Below are 7,902 nucleotides of genomic sequence, written 5' to 3'. Positions count from 1 at the left end.
AGCCCCGCGCTCCCGTGGGCTAGGCCCGAGGCCGCCCTTCGTCTCCCGGCTCTGCGGGGACCGTGTGTGTAACTTCACGTGCCGCGTCCCTGCGGTGTGCAGAATGACGGCCGAGCCTGGGGGCTGATGTCGGGGCAGCTTTGAGCCCGACGCGGTGACAGTGGCTCCACGGAAGGCACTAGGGTCAGAGCCTAAGAACGTGGGCAGTATTTGCAGCATCGCCCATCGCACCCGCCTGCAGAGCTCTGACCAACTCTCCCGGAGGACTCGCCTCTTCCAGGAGATGCCAGAGAACAAACTAGGCGACTAGCGCGCGGTTTCTTAACCGTGGAAACGCAGGAAAAATGAGTGTAGTCACCATTCCGGGTGCAAGGGTGCTTTGCTCGGTCCGTTTTAGCAACAGCAGACCTGCTCTGTACTGAAACTTGTTCATTGTGGGGCTCGAGTCCTACGCTGGAGGTAGTACCTCTATAAGGTCTCATATCTGATTGAGGTGGCCCAGGGCAGGCAGTTCCAATGTCTGGCTCTACCAGAAACTGGGCATCCTTGCTTATGTCGCTGCAGTAACAGACCTACTTCAGGACAGACACTAACTAACAATTGAACTAGACGAGGATCTTGATTTTCCTTACAATCATAAACATTCTATCATGTGGGCCGAAAAAAGGAGGGGATTTGTGCTTACTTTGAAATAGAAAGTGTACCGTCTACAGTGAGGAAAGACCTATTCATGTAATTGCCCTCGTTGAGTGAGTAATTTCATCCCAGAAAACTCTTGAGTTCTTAACGTTTGAAAGAGTACACCTGATGACAGATTCTGAACTCATTAGACCCTAAGTTCAGTCAGGGCATAGACACTTGCAACTTGATGGAAATAAAGGTAGAATGTACTCAGGGATGTCTGATACTAATTAAAGGGATTTTGAATTTTTGAAGTATTTCAGGGGAAAAACACAAAAAACTACATGAGAAATGTTTGCCCTTAAAATGGGGCAAAGAACTGGATTTATGAATGCATAAGTAACATTTTCCTACTAAATGAATCCTGACTGTTATAAGCAAAATCTGGAATACTCAGCTTTGGAATTTGGAATACTCAGATGTTGTACAGAATCTGTACTGTCTTACATTGCTCATTCCTGGAGTGTGAACTTTTCTTATTTATTGATGAGTTACGGAATAGCACACATTTGATGTCAGTGGACTTCTTAGGTTAAATTCTGATTACCCAGATGTCTATTTGTTGTTCTTTTGTGTAGGAATGTAATCATCTTTTTTATCTCTTTAGGTTTGCCTGCTCTTTGGTGTTCTTCCTTCTCTCCATTCATCAGCAAATGTTCCTTGAGTTTTGTGTGTTACACTCTGTTCTATGGGTTTGGGATATAGCAGTCAGTATAGCTTCAAAGACCAAGCTCTCTGTTTTCTGAAGCATGTATTGAAAGGAAGGAATAGGAGTGAATTTTATTATTCCTTTAATTGAAGAGTGTGACATCCAAGCATGTTATACTGGACCATTTAAAAAAAAATTTTAAGGTGCATTATGGCTGTACAGTAAAATAAGACCTAAGATAGATGCCATCTTTCTATAATTGGTTGTCTTGTAAGTTTTTCTAAATCATTGAAGCTTGCGAATAGTGTTTAGTGTTCAATAGAATTGTTTATTTTTAAAAGTGTAAGAATTTTTCATTAATAAGTAGTAAAATGGTAGGACAGTAGCTCTGTAGATAGGCACTGAACCTGTGAACTTACGGTTGGTGGATTGAGCCCACCAGCTGCTCTGTGGGAGAAGGAGTAGGCTTTCTGCTCCCTCAAAGATTTATAGCTCTTAAACCCTATACAGGATTGCTGTGAGTCGGATCCAGCTTGATGACACGTAACAACAATAAAAACTATAAGTAGTTCCCACTGAGTAGAACTGTTAAATTTTCTTAATATAAAAAGTTTTTGTGTCATAGTTCCTTGAGCTTTCGTTGAGGATATATGATGGTGCTTCAGCAAGCTCATGGGAAAAATCCATTATCTTTTTTGTTTTGTTTTTAACTTTTATTGTAAAGTGAGTGATGGTGTACAGAGTAAATTAGTGTTTCATTCAGCAATTTGTACACATTTTGTTAAATGTTACTGATTGCAATCCCCATATATAATACTCACTTTCTCCCTCTGTTTTTCTGTTTCCATTTCTCCTTCTTTAATACTTTTGTACTCTGCCATTGGGTAAATGCTACCCTTTTGATTGCAAATGGTTTTTGATTCTAGGGTATGTATACATCTCTAGTGTTACTGCTTGACTAAAAATTGAACTATAGGCATGAGTTCATTTCTAGATCTGAAGGGTAACTAAGGGTCATATTCTGAGGTGTGCCACCTGTTTATCTGACCAGTAAGCCTGGTCTTTTTTATGACTTTGAATTTTGTTCCTCGTTTTTCTCCCACTCCAGTCAGACATTTCTAATGTGATTCCTTATAGAGCAGTTGGTAGTGGTGGCCCTGCACCATCTAGTTCTTCTGGTCTCAGAACAGTGGAGGCCGATCATCACATGGTTCAGTAGAAGTTCATTGTGCTAATTGTTTCTATCTGCCTTTGAATTTCTTCACTCTTATTTCCTCTGTAAATAGAGAGTCCAGTAGTTGCATCTTAGATGGTTGCTCACAAGCTTTTAAGACCCCAGTGACTACTCACCAAAGTAGAATATAGAACTCTGTCTTTGTGGACTATGTTGTCTGTTGACCTTGGTGTCCCTTGATACCATGTTCCTGAGCCCCCAGACTCAGTGACTCCTTCCCTCAAAGTGACTGATGATGTCTGAGACATTTTCTTCACTTTGCCCACTGTATGCTGGGTGGTTCAGTTTCATACTCAACTGTTTTCCTGAGGTTTGGTGGTTTGAACCTACCCAGCAATACCACTGAAGGAAAGGCTTGCTAATATGCTTCACTCACTTAGGATTACAGCTACACACCCCAAAAAACCTAAAGAAACCCCTAAAAGCAAGTTCTACTCTGTATACACAAGGTTGACATGAGTCAGAATCTACTCAGCAGCAACTAATAGCAAGTTAGTTAGGGTACATTGCTGTAGGGCCAAATTCCTCGAAAAGCAGTCGAATCTATTAACAAACATGCTGCTAGTAGGAGATAAAATCCCCATACTCTGGGGCTCTTCACTCACTGCTTCCAGGGATGTCCAGTCCCAAGAACCAAAAGCCATTATCTATAAATTTTCTTTTTCCAAAACCTTTTTGAAGTCCCCACATATGTTCAACTTAATGATAGGCTATTTCATTGACTTATCTTTTGATGTTTGAGTACAGTCAGACAGAACTTTTTCTTCTTTCAGTTTAGTAACCTTGACCACATAACTACAATCTTCATGGGTGTATAGTCAAAGTAGTAAATGTATAATATTTCATGAAGGGAAAAAGATTGTGTATATACATATGCATGTACTTAAAGCTATTGTATTTTACCGGTATCAGTTGAATATAAAGTTACTATAAGTAGCAGGAATCCTTGAATGGCTCTGTAGACTAAGCACAGGATTGCTAACCACAAAGTCAGTGGTTCAGACCTACCACCCACTCCTTGAAACCCTATATGGGGGGTTCTATGAGTCAGAACTGATTCAACAACACTTAACAACAATACCGTAAGTTGAGCAGCATTGTAGTTAAGTGCCATCAAGTTGACCCTGACCCATAGCTACCCTCTATAGGGTTTCCAAGGAGCCACTGGTGAGCTTGAACCACCGACCTTGCAGTTGAAACAACTTTGCAGTCTGATGTATTAGCCCGCAGCCACCAGGGCTCTGAGCAGTATTGTAGTTTACCCAGAAGTCTCAGGTGTTCAGAGTATGTTTCAGAAATCAGCGTGTGAACATTCTATAAAATTAAGTTGTTGCTAAGTGCCATCAAGTCAGTTCTGATTCAGAGTGATCCTGTAGAGGGTTTCCAAGGAACGGCTGATGGGTTTCAACCACCGACCTTGCACTTAGCATACAGTGCCACACCAGGACTACAAAACATTTTAGGGGAGCATTTTGTTTTCGTTGTAAAATAGAGCAGTGAGTGAACTTATAGGGTATTTTGTATTTGTGTATGCCTGCTGTAGGTACAGTCTCACTAGTGAAATCAGGTGCATTTTGAAGTTTGAATGTCTATTATAAGTGTACCTTCATCATTATTGTTTACAAGAATAAAAGGTAATCCATACACCAGTTTAATGCACAGTTTGCATTTTAAGAAACTTTTTCATAATATTTCAAGAGAAATTGGTTCCTTTTAGGATGGAAAACAATAAGGAACTTTCTGTATTTATAAGCTACTGACAGGAAACGTTTATTCCAGTTTTTAATTTTTCTTGCACTGTACAAATTATTTGTAATTTCACATCTTTTTGTTGATAAATTTTAACTTTTTAAAAAACTCATACACAAAACCACATCATGGGCCACAAAACAAAACAAAACAAAAGAGAATGTAGTTGTGAAATGTCTGGAAACCACGTGGGTTTAGGCAAACTAATGCTGCTCAAAAAGTACACACTCTTCTTTCCTCTCAGATACCATGTGTTTTATAACTCCTGAGCCTTTGTTCAACAGCCACTCCTTGGAAACTCTATACAGGGTCTCTATGAGTCGGAATCGACTTGCCAACACACTTAACAACAATACTGTCCAGAATTTGATCTTCATGGAAATAAAAAGCTTGATTGGGATTTGGGGAACTATATGAATGAAAGAGGTGTGTCCTCTCCTAGATTTGCTGTTTTGGGCTCATCCTTCAGAATTAGGAGATGAACAAGAGTAAGTCAAAAAATATTGCTACCAGGGTACCAGTTCATACATGCTCGAATTTATTCCAAGCAAAATGTGTTTAAACATGTCTTTGCAATCAGTGAATGGCTGTAGATTAGTTCAGTAGTACACTTAGCTTAGTCATATTAGAGTGCCTTAAAAAAAAAGAACACATATTTGTACCATGGGGGTCTGTTGTTGTTGTTGTTAGGTGCCATCAAGTTGCTGCCAACTCGACTCATAGCGACCTTATGCACAACAGAAAAAAACACTACCCGATCCTGGGCCAACCTCACTACTGTTGCCACGCTTGAACTCATCGATGCTGCCACTTGGCCAATCCATCTTGTTGGGGGTCTTCCTCTTTTTCTCTGTCCTACCACCTACCAAACATGATATCTTTTCTCCAGTGACTGGTCCCTCCTGACAATATGTCCGAAGTATGAGAGCCAAAGTTGGCCATCGTGGAGAACAATTTTTGAGGTCTGAGCTAATATCAGAGTTTTAGACACTCACGTGGACATCTTCCCAATTATTTAATCTTTGTGAACAGTTTGTGGTAATGTTGCCTCACATAAAACAGTTGTTTTTCGATGGATCAAATGTTTTAAGGTAAACTTTAACGATGAGCCCAGAGTGAGAAGATCATTAACCTTGAAGAATGAAGAAATTGACTGAAGTTCAGAAACTGGAGGAAAAGAAAACTATAGAATTTCTACTGATGAGATAGCTACTGAAGTTGGGATTTTACGTGCATTTTCAATTTTAAAGCAAACATCCTGACCTCAGCAAGCATTTGGCTTGATGGGTGCTGAAAGCATTGTATGAGATCAGCTAGCTCAAAGAGCTGATCTCAGGTCAGTCTTTTAAGCAAGATCAAAGTTAATGAAGATAATTTTGTGGAATGAAGTGTAACTGGGGACGCACTCTGGATTTACCAGTGGGATCCAGAAAGAATGTCCAATCAAAACACTGATTGCCGCTTAAACTCAAGGCATAGAGGTCAACTCAGGTGTTCAAAGGGGTAATCTTGATAGATTTTATCCAAGGACTCAAGACAATCATGAGGGTTTGTTATGAAGAAGTTTCAAGAAAATGGGAAACACATTGGATGAGAAAAAGGTCGGGAAAGGTGTGCTGAGAACTTGTTCCCATCATGACAATGCATTTGCTCATTCTTGGAGAGCAGTTACGAGCTGTCTATGAGAATTCGTTGGTAAACCTTATCCCATCAGCCCTCCAGATCTGATTTTGCCCTTTCAGACTTTTAATCCTGAAATTCAGAGAACCTTTAAAAGGAACATGAGGATGCCAAAACCACTGCTTTGATGTGGTGTAAATCGAATAGCTCAGATTTTTTCTGGGAACGCTTAGAGAGATGGAGGATATGTTGGCATTTGATATTTTTGTTAAAAGTTCCTAAGTTTTTAGGAGTCCTTTTCACTTTTTGCTCATGATGACAGTGACGCTGATCAGGCTTTTCAGACCTCTTCCTTGAAGCCTTGAAAACAGTGTCAGTGGTTTATCTACCAGTTGCTGGGGAGTGATCCAGAGGGTTTTCTAGGGCTGCTTTTGGAAGTCGATTGCCAATCCTTAACTTTCAAAGTGACTCTGGGTGGATATGAACTTCCAGCCTTTTGGTTAGCACTAAGCATGTTAACTGTTTACACTACCCAGGGGAAAAGCATGCTAAGTCATATAAGCGAATCTGTGGTTTTGATGTCTACTACGTAACTCTATATGAGCTCCACAGATAAGTAACCTGTATAGTGTGGACAGTGAATGGTGTCATGCCCACAAGGAGCTGACATGAGTGAGAGAGATGAGTTTTTAGATCATTTGTGATGCACTTAAGAGACAGGTGGGGACAGTTAATGTTTTCTTTTCTTTTTGGTTTTCCTACCTACTGTGGTTATCTATAGATTTTGGCGAACAGCTTTGATCTTCATAGTAGGCTTTTGTTGGAGGAAGGAAATTTTGCCTAGAACTTCCAGGACTTTATATACCAAACTGCTGAATAGTAGTTAATTACACAGGTAATTAACTATGAATTTGTTTTACTGTTCTTGATGTATCTTTTTTTATTAGAGAAATTATGGATAAGTGTTACTTAGGCAATCGGCTTGTTTTGGACAGCCCACTGTGTTCTGATGTGGCGCTGTTGGTTAATGTGCCAGACTGCAAAGCCGTTTGAACTACAAGGTCGGTGGTTCAAGCTCACCAGCTGCTGCTTGGAAACCCTGTACAGGGTTGCTATGGGTCAGAACCGACTTGACGGCACTTAACAAAACAGTTTTAGAAGTAGAGAATAGGACCATAAACTGTAGTTTTATTTTGCATTGCCTTCCTAGTTAGCAGCTGAGAGGAGCCTTGAAATTAGCACTGACGTTAAATTTAGAACTCCTTTCGTAGTATGAAGTGTATTATGAAAATCTGGCAATTTTGAAAGCACAATATATGGTAGTCATAAATTGGATTCCATTAAACATACTAGAGAAAGCTTCATTTGTCACAGATGTAGGTAAATAAACGTGGTTGCTGCTGCTGTTACATGCTATCAAGTTGGTTCCGACCCACAGTGCTCCTGTGTAGGGTTTCCTAGGAGCAGCTGGTGAGCTTGAATCACCGACCTTGCAATTCAGACGACTTTGCAGTCTGGTGCATTAACCCACAATGCCACACCAGGATTTATTTAGTGAGAAAATGATAAAATTAAGACTGGAAAAAATAATATATTTTCCTTTGTGTTGTAAATTGGGAGACCTTAGAAATAATTTTTATTTGTATATTTTAAGATTTTTTTTTTTTAGCAGTTTTGTTAGATTTTTATGAAAGTGGTCAATTTGTAGTTTCAAATAATGCAACTTTGAAACAGCTGTTTGCTCATTTTAAGTTCAGCAAAAAAGGCCTGGGTCAGGCGTACCTTAGTCCTCGAGGTGATATCTTTGCTCTTCAACACTTTAAAAAGTTCCTGTGCAGCAGATTTGCCCAGTGCAATACGTCCTCTGATCTCTTGACTGCTGCTTCCACGAATGTTGATAGTTGATCCAAGAAGAATGAAGTCCTTGACAACTTCAATCTTTTCTCCATTGATAAGAATGTTGTTTATT

At 40.0% G+C, this 7,902-nt stretch overlaps 1 protein-coding gene across 2 annotated transcripts in view; it reads left to right on the top strand.

Annotated features, from left to right (window-relative positions):
• Positions 1 to 7,902, top strand: part of CUL3 (cullin 3) — a 165,240-nt gene that overhangs the window by 615 nt on the left and 156,723 nt on the right. The gene's annotated exons all lie outside the window — the stretch shown is intronic.

The sequence above is a fragment of the Chrysochloris asiatica genome, unplaced genomic scaffold, assembly GCF_000296735.1.
Source record: "Chrysochloris asiatica unplaced genomic scaffold, ChrAsi1.0 scaffold00044, whole genome shotgun sequence".
In the NCBI taxonomy this organism is placed as follows: Eukaryota; Metazoa; Chordata; class Mammalia; order Afrosoricida; family Chrysochloridae; genus Chrysochloris; species Chrysochloris asiatica.
This window is presented reverse-complemented; position numbering and strand designations above follow the sequence as displayed.